Consider the following 19,536-nt stretch of genomic DNA (forward strand, 5'->3'; position numbering starts at 1 on the left):
TATGTTATAGTTATTTGAATGACTCTTACCATAATATGTTACGTTAACATACCAGGCACGTTGTCAGTTGGTTATTTACCGTATTTTTCAGAATATAAATTGCTCCGGAGTATAAGTCGCACCGGCCGAAAATGCACAATAAAGAAGGAAAAAAACATATAAGTCGCACTGGAGTATAAGTCGCATTTTTTGGGGAAATTTATTTGATAAAACCCAACACCAAGAATAGACATTTGAAAGGCAATTTAAAATAAATAAAGAATAGTGAACAACAGGCTGAATAAGTGTACGTTATATGAGGCATAAATAACCAACTGAGAACGTGCCTGGTATGTTAACGTAACATATTATGGTAAGAGTCATTCAAATAACTATAACATATAGAACATGCTATACGTTTACCAAACAATCTGTCACTCCTAATCGCTAAATCCCATGAAATCTTATACGTCTAGTCTCTTACGTGAATGAGCTAAATAATATTATTTGATATTTTACGGTAATGTGTTAATAATTTCACACATAAGTCGCTCCTGAGTATAAGTCGCACCCCCGGCCAAAATATGAAAAAAACTGCGACTTATAGTCCGAAAAATACGGTATGCGTCATATAACGTACACTTATTCAGCCTGTTGTTCACTATTCTTTATTAATTTTAAAATTGCCTTTCAAATGTCTATTCTTGGTGTTGGGTTTTATGAAATAAATTTCCCCCAAAAAATGCGACTTATACTCCATTGCGACTTATATATGTTTTTTTCCTTCTTTATTATGTATTTTCGGACGGTGCGACTTATACTCCGGAGCGATTTATACTCCGAAAAATACAGTACCTGTGCCCGGGCCAAGTGATTAAGACACCTGATTTTGATCATTTGGATGGGCGGCCAACTACTTTTGGCAATATTGTGTATATTTACATGAGGATAATCAGAGTCACCCGCCTTCTTCTAAAGTTTTTATCATTGTAGCCACTATCTTTTCAGACGAGGTGCAGCACTAATTTCCCTGAGTCCGTTTTGGCCATGCACATCTATTTTCTTCTTCATCTTCTTCCTGACCTGAATTTCAGTGCCCTTGACAAAAAATCTCCCGGGGCAACCATTCTCCCGAATTTCTCCCGATTTCCATCCGGACAACATTATGGGGGCGTGCCTTAAAGGCACTGCCTTCAACGTTCTCTACAACCTCTACAAACAGTGTGCCGGCCCAGTCACATAATATATGCAGCTTTTACACACACATAAGTGAATGCAAAGCATACTTGGTCAACAGCCATACAGGTCACACTGAGGGTGGCCGTATAAACAAGTTTAACCCTGTTACAAATATGCGCCACACTGTGAACCCACACCAAACAAGAATGACAAACACATTTCGGGAGAACATCCGCACCGTAACACAACAGGACAAATACCCAGAACCCCTCGCAGCACTAACTCTTCCGGGACGCTACAATATACACCCTCGCTACCACCCATACTTGCCAACCCTCCCGGATTTTCCGGGAGACTCCCGAAATTCAGCGCCTCTCCCGAAAACCTCCCGGGACAAATTTTCTCCCGAAATTCAGGCGGAGCTGGAGGCCACGCCCCCTCGCTCCATGCGGACCTGAGTGACGTGTCGACAGCGGCCAGCCTGTTCTCACGTCTGCTTTCCCACAATATAAACAGCGTGCCTGCCCAATCACGTTATAACTGTAGAATGATCGAGGGCGAGTTCTTGGTTTCTTATGTGGGTTTATTGTTAGGCAGTTTCATTAACGTCCTCCCAGCGCGGTAACAACACACAACAACAGCAGTCGTATTTTCGTCTACCGTAAAGCAGTTCGTCTTCCGTAAACAGCAATGTTGTGACATTCTTAAACAGGACAATACTGCCATCTACTGTACATGCATATGTGACAATAACATCTAGGGCTTTTAGAGAGTGCAGTGCACAACTGCTATACTATATACCGTAATTTCCGGACTATAAGCCACTACTTTTTTCCCTCGTTCTGGTTCCTGCGGCTTATACAACGGTGCGGCTTTTCTACGGCTTAGGGCAACCAGGGGCGCGCACTACCGAGGATGCGCGAGACCGAGGCAGACATCTGGCGCCAGGTAACGAGAGCAAAACAAAGTGTAGGAGAGCGTCAGCGACAGTTTGCGTGAAGGAAGTGTTCATGCAAACACCCTCAATATGGAAAACAAACGGAGAAGTGATGATGAAGAGGACGGCGTAACGGCTGACGAAGCCGGAGCCGTTGATTCCACTGACGAAGAGGAAGGTTTTGAGAGCGAGAACAAAGGAGAGAGAGTGGCTGACGACGCCATTTTGGACCTGTTCTTCTCCGACACCGACGAAGAGGATTTCGGTGGTTTTATTACGCAGGAGGAAGACGATGACACAATGATTAAAGACTGACTTTTCATATACCGGTAGTAGGCTGGTTATTTTGATAACGTAAACGGTCGCGGGACTGCACTTTTACTGCCGTGTTACAGGCGAGCACTTTGTATTACTTTGCACCGTTGTATTATTTGTACTCTGCACGAATGCTGTTCGCCATGTCAAAGATGTGAAAGTTTGATTGAATGATTGAAAGATTTATTGTTAATAAATGGGACGCTTTGCGTTCCCAAACAGTCATCTCTGTCCCGACAATCCCCTCCGTGGTAGCAGGAACCCCTATATACTACGGTAATTACACATCAAAACGCCTGCGGCTTATAGTCGGGTGCGGCTTATATATGGAGCAATCTGTATTTTCCCCTAAATTTAGCTGGTGCGGCTTATAGTCCGGAAATTACGGTATATATATATATATATATATATATATATATATTTATACATATGATAAAATAAATATATATATATATATATATATATATATATATATATATATATATATATATAGCTAGAATTCACTGAAAGTCAAGTATTTCATATATATATATATATATATATATATATATGAAATATTTGACTTGGTGAATTCTAGCTGTAAATATACTCCTCCCCTCTTAACCACGCCCCCAACCACGCCCCCCCCCCCCCCCGCCCCACCCCCGACCAGACAAGATATGTAACGTTCGAAATATTAGCTGATTTGGATGCCTGCAACATGTTTCAAAAAAGCTGGCACAAGTGGCAAAAAAGACTGAGAAAGTTGAGGAATGCTCATCAAACACTTATTTGGAACATCCCATAGGTGAACAGGCTAATTGGGAACAGGTGGGTGCCATGATTGGGTATAAACGCAGCTTCCATGAAATGCTCAGTCATTCACAAACAAGCATAGGGCGAAGGTCACCACTTTGTGACCAAATGCGTGAGCAAATTGTTTAAGAACAACATTTCTCAACCAGCTATTGCAAGGAATTTAGGGATTTCACCATCTACGGTCCGTAATATCATCAAAAGGTTCAGAGAATCTGGAGAAATCACTGCCCGTAAGCAGCAAGGCTGAAAACCAACATTGAATGCCTGTGACCTTCGATCCCTTACTGCATCAAAAAGTGACATCAGTGTGTAAAGGATATCACCATATGGAACACTTCAGAAAACCACTGTCAGTAACTACAGTTTGTCGCTACATCTGTAAATGCAAGTTAAACTCTACTATGCAAAGCGAAAGCCGTTTATCAACAACACCCAGAAACGCGCCGGCTTCGCTGGGCCCAAACTCATCTAAGATGGACTGATACAAAGTGGAAAAGTGTTCTGTGGTCTGACGAGTCCACATTTCAAATTGTTTTTGGAAAATGTGGACGTCGTGTCCTCCAGACCAAAGAGGAAAACAACCATCCGAATTTGTTCTAGGCGCAAAGTTAAAAAGCCAGCATCTGTGATGGTATGGGGGTGTATTAGTGCCCAAGACATGGGTAACTTACACATCTGTGAAGGCACCATTAATGCTGAAAGGTGCATACAGGTTTTGGAGCAACATATGTTGCCATCCAAGCAACGTTACCATGGACGCCCCTGCTTATTTCAGCAAGACAATGCCAAGCCACATGTTACAACAGCGTGGCTTCATAGTAAAAGAGTGCGGGTACTAGACTGGCCTGCCTGTAGTCCAGACCTGTCTCCCATTGAAAATGTGTGGCGCATTATGAAGCCTAAAATACCACAACGGAGACCCCCGGACTGTTGAAAAACTTAAGCTGTACATCAAGCAAGAATGGGAAAGAATTCCACCTGAGAAGTTTAAAAAATGTGTCTCCTCAGTTCCCAAACGTTAACTGAGCGTTGTTGAAAGGAAAGGCCATGTAACACAGTGGTGAACATGCCCCTGTGCTGCCATTAAATTCTAAGTTAATGATTATTTGCAAAAAAAAAATTAAGTTTCTCAGTTTGAACATTAAATATCTTGTCTTTGCAGTCTATTCAATTGAATATAAGTTGAAAAGGATTTGCAAATCATTGTATTCTGTTTTTATTTACGGTTTACACAACGTGCCAACTTCACTGGTTTTGGGTTTTGTATTTACCGATTACTCCAAACCAAATTGATATTATGTGACATGACTACCAGATTCATTTCCATCCGCAAAAAAATACGTAAAGAGAACTTTTCAGTGAAATTTTGGACATCTACACATTATGGTTCTTTTAAATTATTACAACACTAAATATTAAAATAGAGAAGTATCATTTCTTAAGTTAACACCACCCAAATTGCTATTTAAAATATTTTCAACACTGTCAAAATAACTCTACAATGTTTTTTCCATGCTCTAAATGGGAGCAAGAATAATCCGTTAATCCATATTAAGTTAAAGTTAAAGTACCAATGATTGTCACACACACACGAGGTGTGGCGAAATTATTCTCTGGATTTGACCCATCACCCTTGATCACCCCCTGGGAGGTGAGGGGAGCAGTGAGCAGCAGCGGTGGCCGCGCCCGGGAATCATTTTCGGTGATTCAACCCCCAATTCCAACCCTTGATGCTGAGTGCCAAGCAGGGAGGTAATGGGTCCCATTTGTATAGTCTTTGGTATGACTCGGCCGGGGTTTGAACTCACAACCTACCAATCTCAGGGCGGACCACTAGGCCACTGAGTAAGTATCTCGGTTTTCCTGGAAGTGACTTGGGGTTGAGGACGCTGGGTTTGGCCAGGCATAATCGATGGGGCTGCGGGGGCCACACATTCTGAGCTGTGTCAGGAACCTCTTTGCCCTCCCTTTGGTGACTGTTTGGTTGCCTGATTGGGTCTACTGTTTTAGTGCGATGACGTCGTCAAATCCTCAACGCTACATGGCTGCTCAAATACGGTACTTTACATGGTTTCAAACGTACGGCTCGCAAAGATGTTTTATCCGGCCCACGGGATGAGTTTGCTAAGTATAAAAATGAGCCGACATTTTTGAATGAAAGAAACTGCTGTTCTAAATGTGTCAACAGTAATTATTTGTATCTTTGTAGATGATGTTATATATGTAAAAAAAAAATAAACCACATGTTAGTGCACCAATCGAGGAAAATTATCAAACTCCATAAATAACATCCTGTAATTTGAATTTGATATTTTTTTATCTTGATAGATTGAAAATGAACACCAATGAGTTGACTGATGAACGTTATCTCATCCTTTATTCAGAAAGTATAAATAACGACAAATAAAGATAAAATACTATCAACCGCAACATGTAAATGTTAAAAAAAACGGTGATTCTTTTACATTTTCATAATGTGCTTGTTCTATTTTTAAACAAAGAAAACAATCTGAAGTTGTCTTTATTTTTAAGTTATCGTGACGTGATTTTACCAGTCCAGCCCACTTGGGAGTAGATTTTTCTCCATGTGGCCCCCCATCTAAAATGAGTTTAACGCCCCTGGTGTAAACATTGTTTATTATTTCTTTGTAGCCTAATAAAGTACAGCCAAGTGAAACATGTGTGTGCATCAGATGAAAGTCAGACATCAGTTGCCCAGATCAATTTTGATGTAGGCTAGGGAGATACTGCACCTGCTGACATAAATAGAAAGGTCTCCCTAACGAGCCTATAATATTCCCATGTACAGTGTATGAATAGCTGAGCTCTTCTATTGTTACCATCAGCCTGCTGCATTTTGTGATATTTTTATCTCTTGTGGTGTCTGGGTAGTGGTCACACGATATTCCTTGAAGAAATGATGGGCTTGTAGTAATCAATAGTGTACACTATCGCTTGTTTGTAAAGATGGGAACAGTCTCTACAGTACTTTGGGATGCTCTCTCACTTTTGGGGGATTGTAGTCTATTATTTGTACTGTAAATGATACACATGTGTGAGAGAAGTGTGACATGCTTTCGGCTAAATTGTCCACGGGGATTTTAATTTTATAACAAGATATAACACAAGTTTAAAGTTGGCAATAAAAAAATATGTTTTTCCAGCTCACCCTGCTCCCTTTCTTCCTATATCTCTATATGGACTCACCATCTGTCATCTGTCACCGCCCAAGCCCCCGCCACTCCTAATTTCAACCACCCCAATGCAATTCGAGGAGCTTTATTGGCATTAAAAGGTGTTTTTTTACTTCCTCTCTCTCTGCAGTTCGTCCTGTTAATTCCCTGCCTGCAGAAGTCTGCAAAGTCCCCCCGCAGGGGGCTGCACAAGCCATGGTCAGCCTAAAGTGAGGCCAGTGCACTCTTTCACATCAATATTCAAGTCAAGGCTATGTATTCTTTATTACCTTGTCCATGTTCACGAACAAGCAGGGTGGGCTGAGCGCTAAGTGATAACAGGATGTTACAAGCAGAGTTGAGGCTTGCATGCAGGAATGTGAAGCATTGGCCTGCCAAATTAAATTACTAATAAAAAAAAGTACTGTAGTAGCCTTGGAACTGACTTGTAACTCTGTAGTGTCACCGTGTGGACTAACCTTGTAAATGATTTCGAAATACTTTGGTATTTTGAGATCATTTACAAAGGTAACCCTGTAAATGTTTTCAAATTACTATATTAATTTTGTAAATTATTTCAAAATATTACTTGTTAACCTTATAAATTATTTCTAAATACTACTTATTGACTACTTGTTAACCTTGTAAATTATTTTAAAATATGACTTATTGACTACTTGTTAACCTTGTAAATTATTCAAAAATACTATTTAATGACTACTGGTTAACCTAGTAAATTATTCAAAAATACTATTTATTGACTACTTGTTAAACTTGTAAATTATTCAAAAAAACTATTTATTGACTATACTATATGTTAACCTTGTAAAGTATTAAAAAAATACTTTTTATTGACTACTTGTAAAAATGTTTTGATATTACTCATTGACTACTTGCTCCTCTCTGAGCTGCCACCTTACCGTGGTAGAGGAGTTTGCGTGTCCCAATGATCCTAGGAGCTATGTTGTCCGGGGTTTTCTATGCCCCCTGGTAGGGTCTCCCAAGGCAAACTGGTCCTAGGTGAGGGATCAGACAAAGAGCAGCTCGAAGACCTCAATGAAGAACACAAACATAGGACCCAGATTTCCCTCGCCCGGACGCGGGTCACCGGGGCCCCCCTCTGGAGCCAGGCCCGAAGGTGGGGCACGATGGCGAGCGCCTGGTGGCCGGGCCTGTCCCCATGGGGCCCGGCCGGGCACAGCCCGAAGAGGCAACGTGGGTCCCCCCTCCAATGGGCTCACCACCCATAGCAGGGGCCATAGAGGTCGGGTGCAGTGTGAGCTGGGCGGCAGCCGAGGGCAGGGCGCTTGGCGGTCCGATCCTCGGCTACATAAGCTGGCTCTTGGGACGTGGAACGTCACTTCGCTGGGGGGGAAGGAGCCTGAGCTAGTGCGTGAGGTGGAGAAGTTCCGGCTAGATATAGTCGGACTCACTTCGACGCACAGCAAGGGCTCTGGAACCACTTCTCTTGATAGGGGCTGGACTCTCTTCCACTCTGGCGTTGCCGGCAGTGAGAGGCGACGGGCTGGGGTGGCAATTCTTGTTGCCCCTCGGCTCAAAGCCTGCACGTTGGAGTTCAACCCGGTGGACGAGAGGGTAGTTTCCCTCCGCCTTCGGGTGGGGGGACGGGTCCTGACTGTTGTTTGCGTTTACGCGCCAAACGGCAGCTCAGAGAACTCACCCTTTTTGGATTCACTCGAGGGAGTACTGGAGAGTGCTCCCCCGGGTGATTCCCTCGTTCTACTGGGGGACTTCAACGCTCATGTTGGCAGCGACAGTGAAACCTGGAGAGGTGTGATTGGGAAGAATGGCCGCCCGGATCTGAACCCGAGTGGTGTTCTGTTATTGGACTTTTGTGCTCATCACAGATTGTCGATAACAAACACCATGTTCAAACATAAGGGTGTCCATATGTGCACTTGGCACCAGGACACCCTAGGCCGCAGTTCCATGATCGACTTTGTAGTTGTGTCATCGGATTTGCGGTCTCATGTTTTGGACACTCGGGTGAAGAGAGGGGCGGAGCTTTCTACCGATCACCACCTGGTGGTGAGTTGGCTGCGATGGTGGGGGAGGATGCCGGACAGACCTGGCAGGCCCAAACGCATTGTGAGGGTTTGCTGGGAACGCCTGGCAGAGTCTCCTGTCAGAGAGAGTTTCAATTCCCACCTCCGGAAGAACTTTGAACATGTCACGAGGGAGGTGCTGGACATTGAGTCCGAGTGGACGATGTTCCGTACCTCTGTTGTCGAGGCGGCCGATTGGAGCTGTGGCCGCAAGGTAGTTGGTGCCTGTCGCGGCGGTAATCCTAGAACCCGTTGGTGGACGCCGGCGGTGAGGGATGCCGTCAGGCTGAAGAAGGAGTCCTATCGGGTTCTTTTGGCTCATGGGACTCCTGAGGCAGCAGACAGGTACCGACAGGCCAAGCGGTGTGCGGCTTCAGCGGTCGCGGAGGCAAAAACTCGGACATGGGAGGAGTTCGGGGAGGCCATGGAAAAAGACTTCCGGACGGCTTCGAAGCAATTCTGGACCACCATCCGCCGCCTCAGGAAGGGGAAGCAGGCAGTGTCAACACCGTGTATGGTGGGGATGGTGCTCTGCTGACCTCGACTGCGGATGTTGTGGATCGGTGGAGGGAATACTTCGAAGACCTCCTCAATCCTACCAGCACGTCTTCCTATGAGGAAGCAGGGCCTGGGGAATCTGTGGTGGGCTCTCCTATTTCTGGGGCTGAGGTTGCCGAGGTAGTTAAAAAGCTCCTCAGTGGCAAGGCCCCGGGGGTGGATGAGATCCGCCCGGAGTTCCTTAAGGCTCTGGATGTTGTGGGGCTGTCTTGGTTGACAAGACTCTGCAACATCGCGTGGACATCGGGGGCGGTACCTCTGGATTGGCAGACCGGGGTGGTGGTTCCTCTCTTTAAGAAGGGGAACCGGAGGGTGTGTTCCAACTATCGTGGGATCACACTCCTCAGCCTTCCCGGTAAGGTCTATTCAGGTGTACTGGAGAGGAGGCTACGCCGGATAGTCGAACCTCGGATTCAGGAGGAACAGTGTGGTTTTCATCCTGGTCGTGGAACTGTGGACCAGCTCTATACTCTCTTCAGGGTCCTTGAGGGTGCATGGGAGTTTGCCCAACCAGTCTACATGGGCTTTGTGGACTTGGAGAAGGCATTCGACCGTGTACCCCGGGAAGTCCTGTGGGGAGTGCTCAGAGAGTATGGGGTAACGGACTGTCTTATTGTGGCAGTTCGCTCCCTGTATAATCAGTGCCAGAGCTTGGTCCGCATTGCCGGCAGTAAAAGTCGGACACGTTTCCAGTGAGGGTTGGACTCCGCCAAGGCTGCCCTTTGTCACCGATTCTGTTCATAACCTTTATGGACAGAATTTATAGGCGCAGTCAGGGCGTTGAGGGGATCTGGTTTGGTGGCTGCAGGATTAGGTCTCTGCTATTTGCAGATGATGTGGTCCTGATGGCTTCCTCTGGCCAAGATCTTCAGCTCTCGCTGGATCGGTTCGCAGCCGAGTGTGAAGCGACTGGGATGGGAATCAGCACCTCCAAGTCCGAGTCCATGGTTCTCTCCCGGAAAAGGGTGGAGTGCCATCTCCGGGTTGGGGAGGAGATCTTGCCCCAAGTGGAGGAGTTCAAGTACCTCGGAGTCTTGTTCACGAGTGGGGGAAGAGTGGATCGTGAGATCGACAGGCGGATCGGTGCGGCGTCTTCAGTAATGCGGACGCTGTATCGATCCGTTGTGGTGAAGAAGGAGCTGAGCCGGAAGGCAAAGCTCTCGATTTACCGGTCGATCTACGTTCCCATCCTCACCTATGGTCATGAGCTTTGGGTCATGACCGAAAGGACAAGATCACGGGTACAAGCGGCCGAAATGAGTTTCCTCCGCCGAGTGGCGGGGCTCTCCCTTAGAGATAGGGTGAGAAGCTCTGTCATTCGGGGGGAGCTCAAAGTAAAGCCGCTGCTCCTCCACATCGAGAGGAGCCAGATGAGGTGGTTCGGGCATCTGGTCAGGATGCCACCCGAACGCCTCCCTAGGAAGGTGTTTCGGGCACGTCCGACCGGTAGGAGGCCACGGGGAAGACCCAGGACACGCTGGGAAGACTATCTCTCCCGGCTGGCCTGGGAACGCCTCGGGATCCCCCGGGAGGAGCTGGACGAAGTGGCTGGGGAGAGGGAAGTCTGGGCTTCCCTGCTTAAGCTGCTGCCCCCGCGACCCGACCTCGGATAAGCGGAAGAAGATGGATGGATGGATGGATTGACTACTTGTTAAACTTGTAAATCATTCAAAAAAATATGTATTGTCTACTTATTAACCTTGGAAATTATTCAAAAATACTATTTATTGTCTACTTATTAAACTTGTAAATTATTTGTAAATATTACTCATTAACTACTTGTTAACCTTGTAAATTTTTCAAAAATACTATATTTATTGACTGTGTGAATTATTCAAAAATACTATTTGAATACTTGTTAACCTTGTAAATGATTTCTAAATACTACTTATTGACTACTTGTTAAACTTGTGAATTATTCAAAAATACTATTTGACTACTTGTTAACCTTGTAAATGATTTCTAAATACTACTTATTGACTACTTATTAACCTTGTAAATTATTCAAAAATACTATTTATTGTCTACTTATTAACCTTGTGAATTATTTGTAAATATTACTCATTAACTACTTGTTAACTTTGTAAATTTTTCAAAAATACTATATTTATTGAACTTGTAAATTATTCAAAAATACTATTTATTGACTACTTGTTAACCTTATGAATTATTTCAAAATATTACGTGTTAACCTCGTAAATTATTCAAAAATACTGTTTATTGACTACTTATTAATCTTGTAAATTATTTTTAAATATTACTCATTGACTACTTGCTAACCTTATAGATTTTTCAAAAATACCATATTTATTGACCTTGTAAATGATTCAAAACTACAATATTTATTGACTACTTCTTAACCTTGTAAAGTATTTCTAAATATTACTAATTGACTACTTGTTAACCTTGTAAATCTTTCAAAAATACTAATTATTGTCTAATTATTAATCTTGTAAATTATTCAAAAATACTATTTATTGACTACTTGTTGACCTTGTAAATTATTCAAAAATACTATTTATTGACAACTTGTAAATTATTTTTAAATATGACTTATTGACTACTTGTTAACCTTGTAAATTATTCAAAAATACTATTTAATGACTACTGGTTAACCTTGTAAATTATTCAAAAATACTATTTATTGACTACTTGTTAAACTTGTAAATTATTCAAAAATACTATTTATTTACTACTTGTTAACCTTGTAAATTATTTAAAAAATACTTTTTATTGGCTACTTGTAAAAAATGTTTTAATATTGCTCATTGACTACTTGTTAAACTTGTAAATCATTCAAAAAAATATTTATTGTCTTCTTATTAACCTTGTAAATTATTCAAAAATACTATTTATTGTCTACTTATTAACCTTGTAAATTATTTGTAAATATTACTCATTGACTACTTGTTAACCTTGTACATTTTTCAAAAATACTATATTTATTGACCTTGTGAATTATTCAAAAATACTATTTATTGACTACTTGTTAACCTTATAAATTATTTCAAAATATTACTTGTTAACCTTGTAAATTATTCAAAAATACTATTTATTGACTACTTATTAATCTTGTAAATTATTTTTAAATATTACTCATTGACTACTTGCTAACCTTGTAGATTTTTCAAAAATACCATATTTATTGACCTTGTAAATGATTCAAAACTACAATATTTATTGACTTAACCTTGTAAATATTTCAAAAATACTATTTATCGTCTAATTATTAATCTTGTAAATGTATCAAACATTCTATTTATTGACTACTTGTTAACCTTGTAAATTATTCAAAAATGCTATTTATTGACTACCTATTAACCTTGTAAATAAATAAAAACTTATTATATTTATTGACCTTGTAAATTATTAAAAAATACTCTATTTGTTGACTAATTAACCTTGTAAATTATTTCTAAACATTACTTATTGACTTCTTGTTAACCTTGTAAATTATTCAAAATACTATTTATTGACTACTTATTAACCATGTAAATTACTTTTAAATATTACTTTTTGACTACTTGTTAACCTTATAAACTTTCCAAAAATACTATATGTATTGACCTTGTACATGATTCAAAAATACTATATTTATTGACTACTTGTTAACATTTTAAATTATTTCTAAATTTTACTCATTGACTACTTGTTAACCTTGTAAATCATTCAAAAATACTATTTATTGACTACTTATTAACCTTGTAAATTGTTATTTAATATTACTCATTGACTACTTGTTAACCTTATACATTTTCCTAAAATACTATATTTATTTACCTTGTAAATGATTCAAAAATACTATATTTATTGACTATTTGTTAACCTTGTCAATTATTTCAAAATACTACTTAATGACTTGTTAACCTTGTAAATTATTTCAAAATACTACTTATTGACTTGTTAACCTTGTAAATTATTCTAAATACTACTTATTGACTTGTTTACCTTGTAAATTATTTCAAAATACTACTTATCGGATCAAGGATGGCCAACGTTGGGCCAAAGGGTGCACGGTTTACCAAATTGGACACCTATTCATACTGACCGCTTTCAAGCTCACACAATCATTGATGGCATGGCCACAAGGCTTAAGTTACCATCTATCAAACATGACAAGCTCCACTACTTTTGGCAATATAGCGCTAAACTCCTCATTCATAGTGCTGCGGTATGCTTAAAATCTCTGTGTTTGGCCCGCGGCCCATTGGCACATTTTGACTTTGGTCCTTGGAGGAAAAAGGTTTGGATGGATGGTATGTTTTTCTGCTAGATGGCAGAAGGTATATATTTAAAGTGATTGTTCTCCATGGTTACACGACTGCTTAGAGGGCACTACTGTGACTTTCAAAAGTGCTGCCAGCATTATAGAGCCTATGCTTGAAGCATGGCAAACTACGTCCCACGTAACACTTCTTGGGCTGCTAGTGTCTAACTGTGTGCATGCAGGCATGGGCATGTTTTATTTTAATCATGTCGAAAGGACTTTTATTCAATTTAATGTATAATTGTGAAACATATAGACATTTATTTTGTTGTATCTGTTTTTTTAAACCACAAAAGATATAATTTACCAGTGTAAGGTGTACCCCGCCTCTCACTCGAAGTCAGCTGGGATAAGCTCACCAAATTCTGGGCCCCCTGCCATAAAGTTAAAGTTAAAGTCCCAACAATTGTCACACACACTGGGTGTGGTGAAATTTGTCCTCTGCATTTGACCCATTCCAATGTTCACCCCCTGGGAGGTGAGGGGAGCAGTGAGCAGCAGCGTGCGTCACGCCCGGGAATCATTTGGTGATTTAACCCCCAATTCCAACCCCTGATGCTGAGTGCCATTTTTTGTAGTCTTTAGTATGACTCGTCTGGGATTTGAACTCACAACCTCCCAGTCTCAGGGCGGACACTCTAACCACAAGGCCTCTGAGCTGGTCAAGACTCCTAAAGCCCCCCCCCATCCCACCCTAAACCCAACATCGCCGCCTCATACACACATGCTTGGTACGTTTACATGCACTAAAAAACTAATTGCGGGGAATTGGTTGAAACCAGCTTTTTTTAAATACATAAAAGCCTTAATTAGGTTTTTGACTTTTTAAAGATGGGATTAACATATCTAGAACATATCTAAATAAACCCCCTCTAAATAATTTGTTTTTGTTTTAAAAAAGTTTTGTTTTGTGTTGATTTTTTACAAAAGAGTGCTGACAAATTAAATATAAAGAGGCCAGGATATGAATTAAAATAATTTTATAACATGTCATTATTATTCACTTAAATATGATTATAAATCTGTCAGGTGTTCCTTTATTTCAGAGTGTATTAGCTGATACACATACAGGACTGTCTCAGAAAATTTGAATATTGTGATAAAGTCCTTTATTTTCTGTAATGCAACTAAAAACATGAAAATGTCATACATTCCTGATTCATTACACATCAACTGAAATATTGCAAGCCTTTTATTATTTTAAAATTGCTGATAATGGCATACAGCTTAAGAAAACCCAAAAATCCTATCTAAAAAAATTAGAATATTTCCTCATACCAAGTAAAAAAAAAAAGATTTATAACAGCAAAACAAAATCAAACATTTGAAAATGTCAATTAATGCACTCAGTACTTGGTTGGTAATCTTTTTGCACGGATTACTGCATCAATGCGGTGTGGCATGGAAGCAATCAGCCTGTGGTATTGCTGAGGTGTTATGGATGCCCAGGATGCTTCAATAGCGGCCTTTAGCTCATTTGCATTATTGGGTCTGGTGTCTTTCAGCTTCTTCTTCACAATACCCCACAAATTCTCTTTGGAGTTCAGGTCAGGGGAGTTGGCAGGCCAATCGAGGACAGTAATGCCATGGTCAGTGCACCAGTTACTGGTGGTTTTGGCACTGTGGGCAGGTGCCAGATCATGCTGGAAAATGAAATCATCATCTCCACCAGAATCAGGTGTCCTAATCACTTGGCCCGGCCACAGGTGTATAAAATCAAGCACTTAGGCATGGAGACTGTTTCTACAAACTTTTGTGAAGGAATGGACCGCTCTCAGGAACTCAGTGATTTCCAGCGTGGAACTGTCATAGGATGCCACCTGTGCAACAAATCCAATCGTGAAATTTCCTCGCTCCTAAATATTCCAAAGTCAACTGTCGGCTTTACTATAAAAAAATGGAAGAGTTTGAGAACAACAGCAACTCAGCCACCAAGTGGTAGGCCACGTAAACTGACAGAGAGGGGTCAGCGGATGCTGAAGCGCATAGTGCAAAGACTAACTGCACAGTCAGTTGCTACAGAGCTCTAGACTTCATGTGACCTTCCATTTAGTCCACGTACAGTACGCAGAGAGATTCATGGAATGGGTTTCCATGGCCGAGCAGTTGCATCTAAGCCATACATCACCAAGTCCAATGCAAAGCGTGGATGCGGTGGTGTAAAGCACGTCGCCACTGGACTCTAGAGCAGTGGAGACGCCATCTCTGGAGTGATGAATCACGCTTTTCCATCTGGCAATCTGATGGACGAGTCTGGATTTGGAGGTTGCCAGGAGAACGGTACATTTCGGACTGCATTGTGCGAGTGTAAAATTTGGTGGAGGAGGAATTATGGTGTAGGGTTGTTTTTCAGGAGCTGGGCTTGGCCCCTTAGTTCCAGTAAAATGAACTTTGAATGCTCCAGGATACTAAAACATTTTGGACAATTCCATGCTCCCAACCTTGTGGGAACAGTTTGGAGCGGGCCCCTTCCTCTTCCAACATGACTGTGCACCAGTGCACAAAGCAAGGTCCATAAAGACATGGATGGCAGAGTCTGGTGTGGATGAACTTGACCTGCACAGAGTCCTGGCCTGAACCCGATAGAACACCTTTGGGATGAATTAGAACGGAGACTGAGAGTCAGGCCTTCTTGACCAACATCAGTGTGTGACCTCACCAATGTGCTTTTGGAAGAATGGTCGAAAATTCCTATTGACACACACTGGAACCTTGTGGACAGCCTTCCCAGAAGAGTTGAAGCTGTAATAGCAGCAACAGGTGGACCCACATCATATTGAACCCTATGGGTTAGGAATGGGATGGCACTTCAACTTCATATGTGAGTCAAGGCAGGTGGCCAAATACTTTTGGCAATATAGTGTATATACTAGCCAGTGGTGTTATTTCTATATTTTTCATTTTTAGATAGTGTACACCATCTGATCCCGTGGGTGCTTCGGTGCCCAAGCACCCACGTGAGATTAATGGCAACTTTCAATCTTTAAAATAATTTTTGAAGAATCAATCTTGTTGTTGTTAATTTTGTGGCGGTTTAGTCCGTTTTACATAATAAAAAAGTTTAAAAAAAACATATCGTCCATAATTAACAAATTCCAACCAAGATTTCATGGTACCCGATAATGAACTGATGACGCAATCATCTTGTCTTTGAACGCATCGCACATGCGCGAATGAATGGCATATTTAGTCAACAGCCATACATGTCACCTTCAGGGTGGCAGTATGAACAATGCCAACACAGTCATAAATATGTGCCGTATAGTGAAACCACACAAACAACGACAAACACATTTTGGAAGAATATTTGCACCGCAACACAACATAAACACTACAGAACAAATTCCCACAATTCCCTGCAGCACCAACTCTTCTAGTCGATACCACTATGATTACATCAATATTTTTTAACATCACAAAATCTTCTTTCTTTTTTTTTATTTATTTATATTATGTTTATAAATTCAGGAAATATGTCCCTGGACACATGAGGACTTTGCATATGAACAATGTATGATCCTGTAACGACTTGGTATCGGATTGATACCCAAAGTTGTGGTATCATCCAAAACTAATGTAAAGTATCTAACAACAGAAGAATAAGTGATTATTACATTTTAACAGAAGTGTAGATAGAACATGTTGAAACAGAAAATAACCAGATATTAACAGTAAATAAACAAGTAGATTAATAATTCATTTTCTACCACTTGTCCTTAATAATTTTGACAAAATAATAGAATGGAAAATGACACGTTACTGCATACGTCAGCAGCTAAATTAGGAGCCTTTGTTTGTTTACTTACTAAAAGACAAGTTGTAATTTTAGTTGTGTTATGAGTCACACAACTTTGAGAAATTGTGTGATGTATTATACTGTAAGGGTGTTCATGTTCGAAATAAACTAAAGAAAGAAAGAAAGAAAGTTGTCTTGTATCCTCACTATTTTATTTAAGAACAAAATTACAATAAGAAACATATGTTTAATGTACCGTACATTTTTTTTTGTTAAAATAAAGCCAATAATGACATTTTTGTGGTCCCCTTTATTTAGAAAAAGTACCGAAAAACTATTTTGGTACCGGTACCAAAATATTGGTATCGGGACAACACTAATTCACACACCAAGCACCCACAGGCAGAAATGTAGATCGGCGCCTATGGTGTACACCAGGGGTAGGTAACCTGTGGCTCTTTTGATGACTGCATCTGGCTCTCAGATAAATCTTAGCTGACATTGCTTAACACGATAAGTAATGAATAATTCCGCTGGTAATCAGTGTTAAAAATATTGTTAAAAATATAAAACATTCTCATGGATTTTAATCCATTCATCCATTTTCTACCGCACCTGTACAAGAAGTCGCAATATTGGTAAGAAGTATTTTATTTATTATTGGTTAGCTTCAGAATAACAATGTTATTAAAAAGAACAAGAGACTTATTGTACTCTAAAAATGTTGGTATTACTTAAAAATGCATGCATTTAGTTGTATTCAGTGTTAAAATATATTATATGGCTGCATTTATGACTTGGCACGATCATGGTATCACCACTGTGAAAGACCTCTATGCAGACGGAGTGTTCTCATCCTTCACTGAACTCTCTTCCAAATACGATCTGCCGAACTCCCACCTTTTTCGTTTCTTTCAGGCGCGGGACTTTGTAAAGAAGCAGTTCCCACACTTTCCAAATCGTCCTCTGGAAACTCTTATAGATACATTGTTATCTTTGAGCCCTAATCATAAAAAATGTATCTCCGTGTTATATACCTCCTTAAGCTCAGTTGCTCCAAACTCTATATCAGTGATAAGAGCCTCGTGGGAGAGCGATCTTAATACCAACATATCCGATCAACACTGGAACTCGGCCCTGAAACTGGTTCACTCCTCCTCAATATGTGCCCGTCATAGTCTCATCCAATGCAAAGTAATCCATAAAATTCACTACACTAATTCAAAACTATCCAAAATCTACCCCACTGTTAGCAATACCTGCAATAGATGCAAACAATCTCCGGCTGATCACGTCCATATGTTCTGGTCCTGCTCTAAACTATGTTCCTTTTGGGAGGACATTTTTGACACAATTGGAAAAGCATACGGTCAAAACTTTCCTCCCAACCCATTATCAGCCATTTTTGACGTATGCCCCGATAACATGTGCCCGGTACCACTAAAACGCGCTGTTGCTTTTACGACCTTGCTGGCCAGGCGATTGATCTTGTTTAATTGGAAGCTGGCTCGCCCCCCATCACACGGCCGTTGGATTAGAGAGGTTCTCTACAATCTAAAACTGGAAAAACTTAGGTTTTCGCTAAAGGGCTCGGTTCAAGCATTTGAAAGCTCATGGAGCCCTTTTTTGCTGTATGTCAACTCTCTTGACCTATGCCCAGACGCAGATGAGGAATAATCTCCCTTTTATTTATTAGTATTATTTTATTCTATTTTTTATTTTATTATATATTATTATTATTATTATTAATTTTTATTTTATTTTATTATTATATATATATATTTTTTTTTTATTGTATATATATATATCTGTCTGTCTCTGGCCGCGTATGTGTGTGTGTGTGTGTGTGTGTGTGTGTGAGAGAATGTGTCTGTCTTTGTCGTCTTACTTGTTACACAATTGCGCCATTTGTCCCTCGTTAGTGGGACCTGAGTGGGGTGGGAGGGTGGGTGGTTTGGGTTTTAAGGGAAAGGGTGTGAATCATTTACTGCCTTTAAAATTGTACTGTTTTGACTTGTACTTTTTTCTGTCTGTTTGAAAATGCCAATAAAAAAAGTTGGAAAAAAAAAATATATATATTATATGGCTCTCATGGAAATACATTTTAAAATATTTGGCTTTCATGGCTCTTTCAGCAGGGCAGCACGGTGGAAGAGGGGTTAGTGCGTCTGCCTCACAACACAAAAGGTCCTGAGTAGTCGTGAGTTCAAGCCCGGCCTCGGGATCTTTCTGTGTGGAGTTTGCATGTTCTCCCCGTGACTGCGTGTGTTCCCTCCGGGTACTACGGCTTCCTCCCACCTCCAAAGACATGCACCTGGGGATAAGTTGATTGGCAACACTAAATTGGCCCTAGTGTGTGAAAGTGAGTGTGAATGTTGTCTGTCTATCTGTGTTGGCCCTGGGATGAGATGGCGACTTGTCCAGGGTGTACCCCGCCTTCCGCCCGATTGTAGCTGAGATAGGCTCCAGCACCCCCCGCGACCCCGAAGGGAATAAGCGGTAGAAAATGGATGGATGGATGGGGCTCT

The 19,536-nt window shown here is 41.0% G+C and overlaps 1 long non-coding RNA gene across 2 annotated transcripts in view; it reads left to right on the forward strand.

Annotated features, from left to right (window-relative positions):
• Nucleotides 1-6,715, forward strand: part of LOC133612120 (uncharacterized) — a 57,726-nt gene extending 51,011 nt beyond the window's left edge. For both annotated transcript variants that reach the window (XR_012050623.1, XR_009816083.2), the window contains one exon: nt 6,533-6,715. This is a non-coding gene — a long non-coding RNA (uncharacterized lncRNA). The remainder of the gene's footprint in view (nt 1-6,532) is intronic.
• Nucleotides 6,716-19,536: the final 12,821 nt, after the last annotated feature.

Source organism: Nerophis lumbriciformis, linkage group LG10 (genome assembly GCF_033978685.3).
Source record: "Nerophis lumbriciformis linkage group LG10, RoL_Nlum_v2.1, whole genome shotgun sequence".
In the NCBI taxonomy this organism is placed as follows: domain Eukaryota; kingdom Metazoa; phylum Chordata; class Actinopteri; order Syngnathiformes; family Syngnathidae; genus Nerophis; species Nerophis lumbriciformis.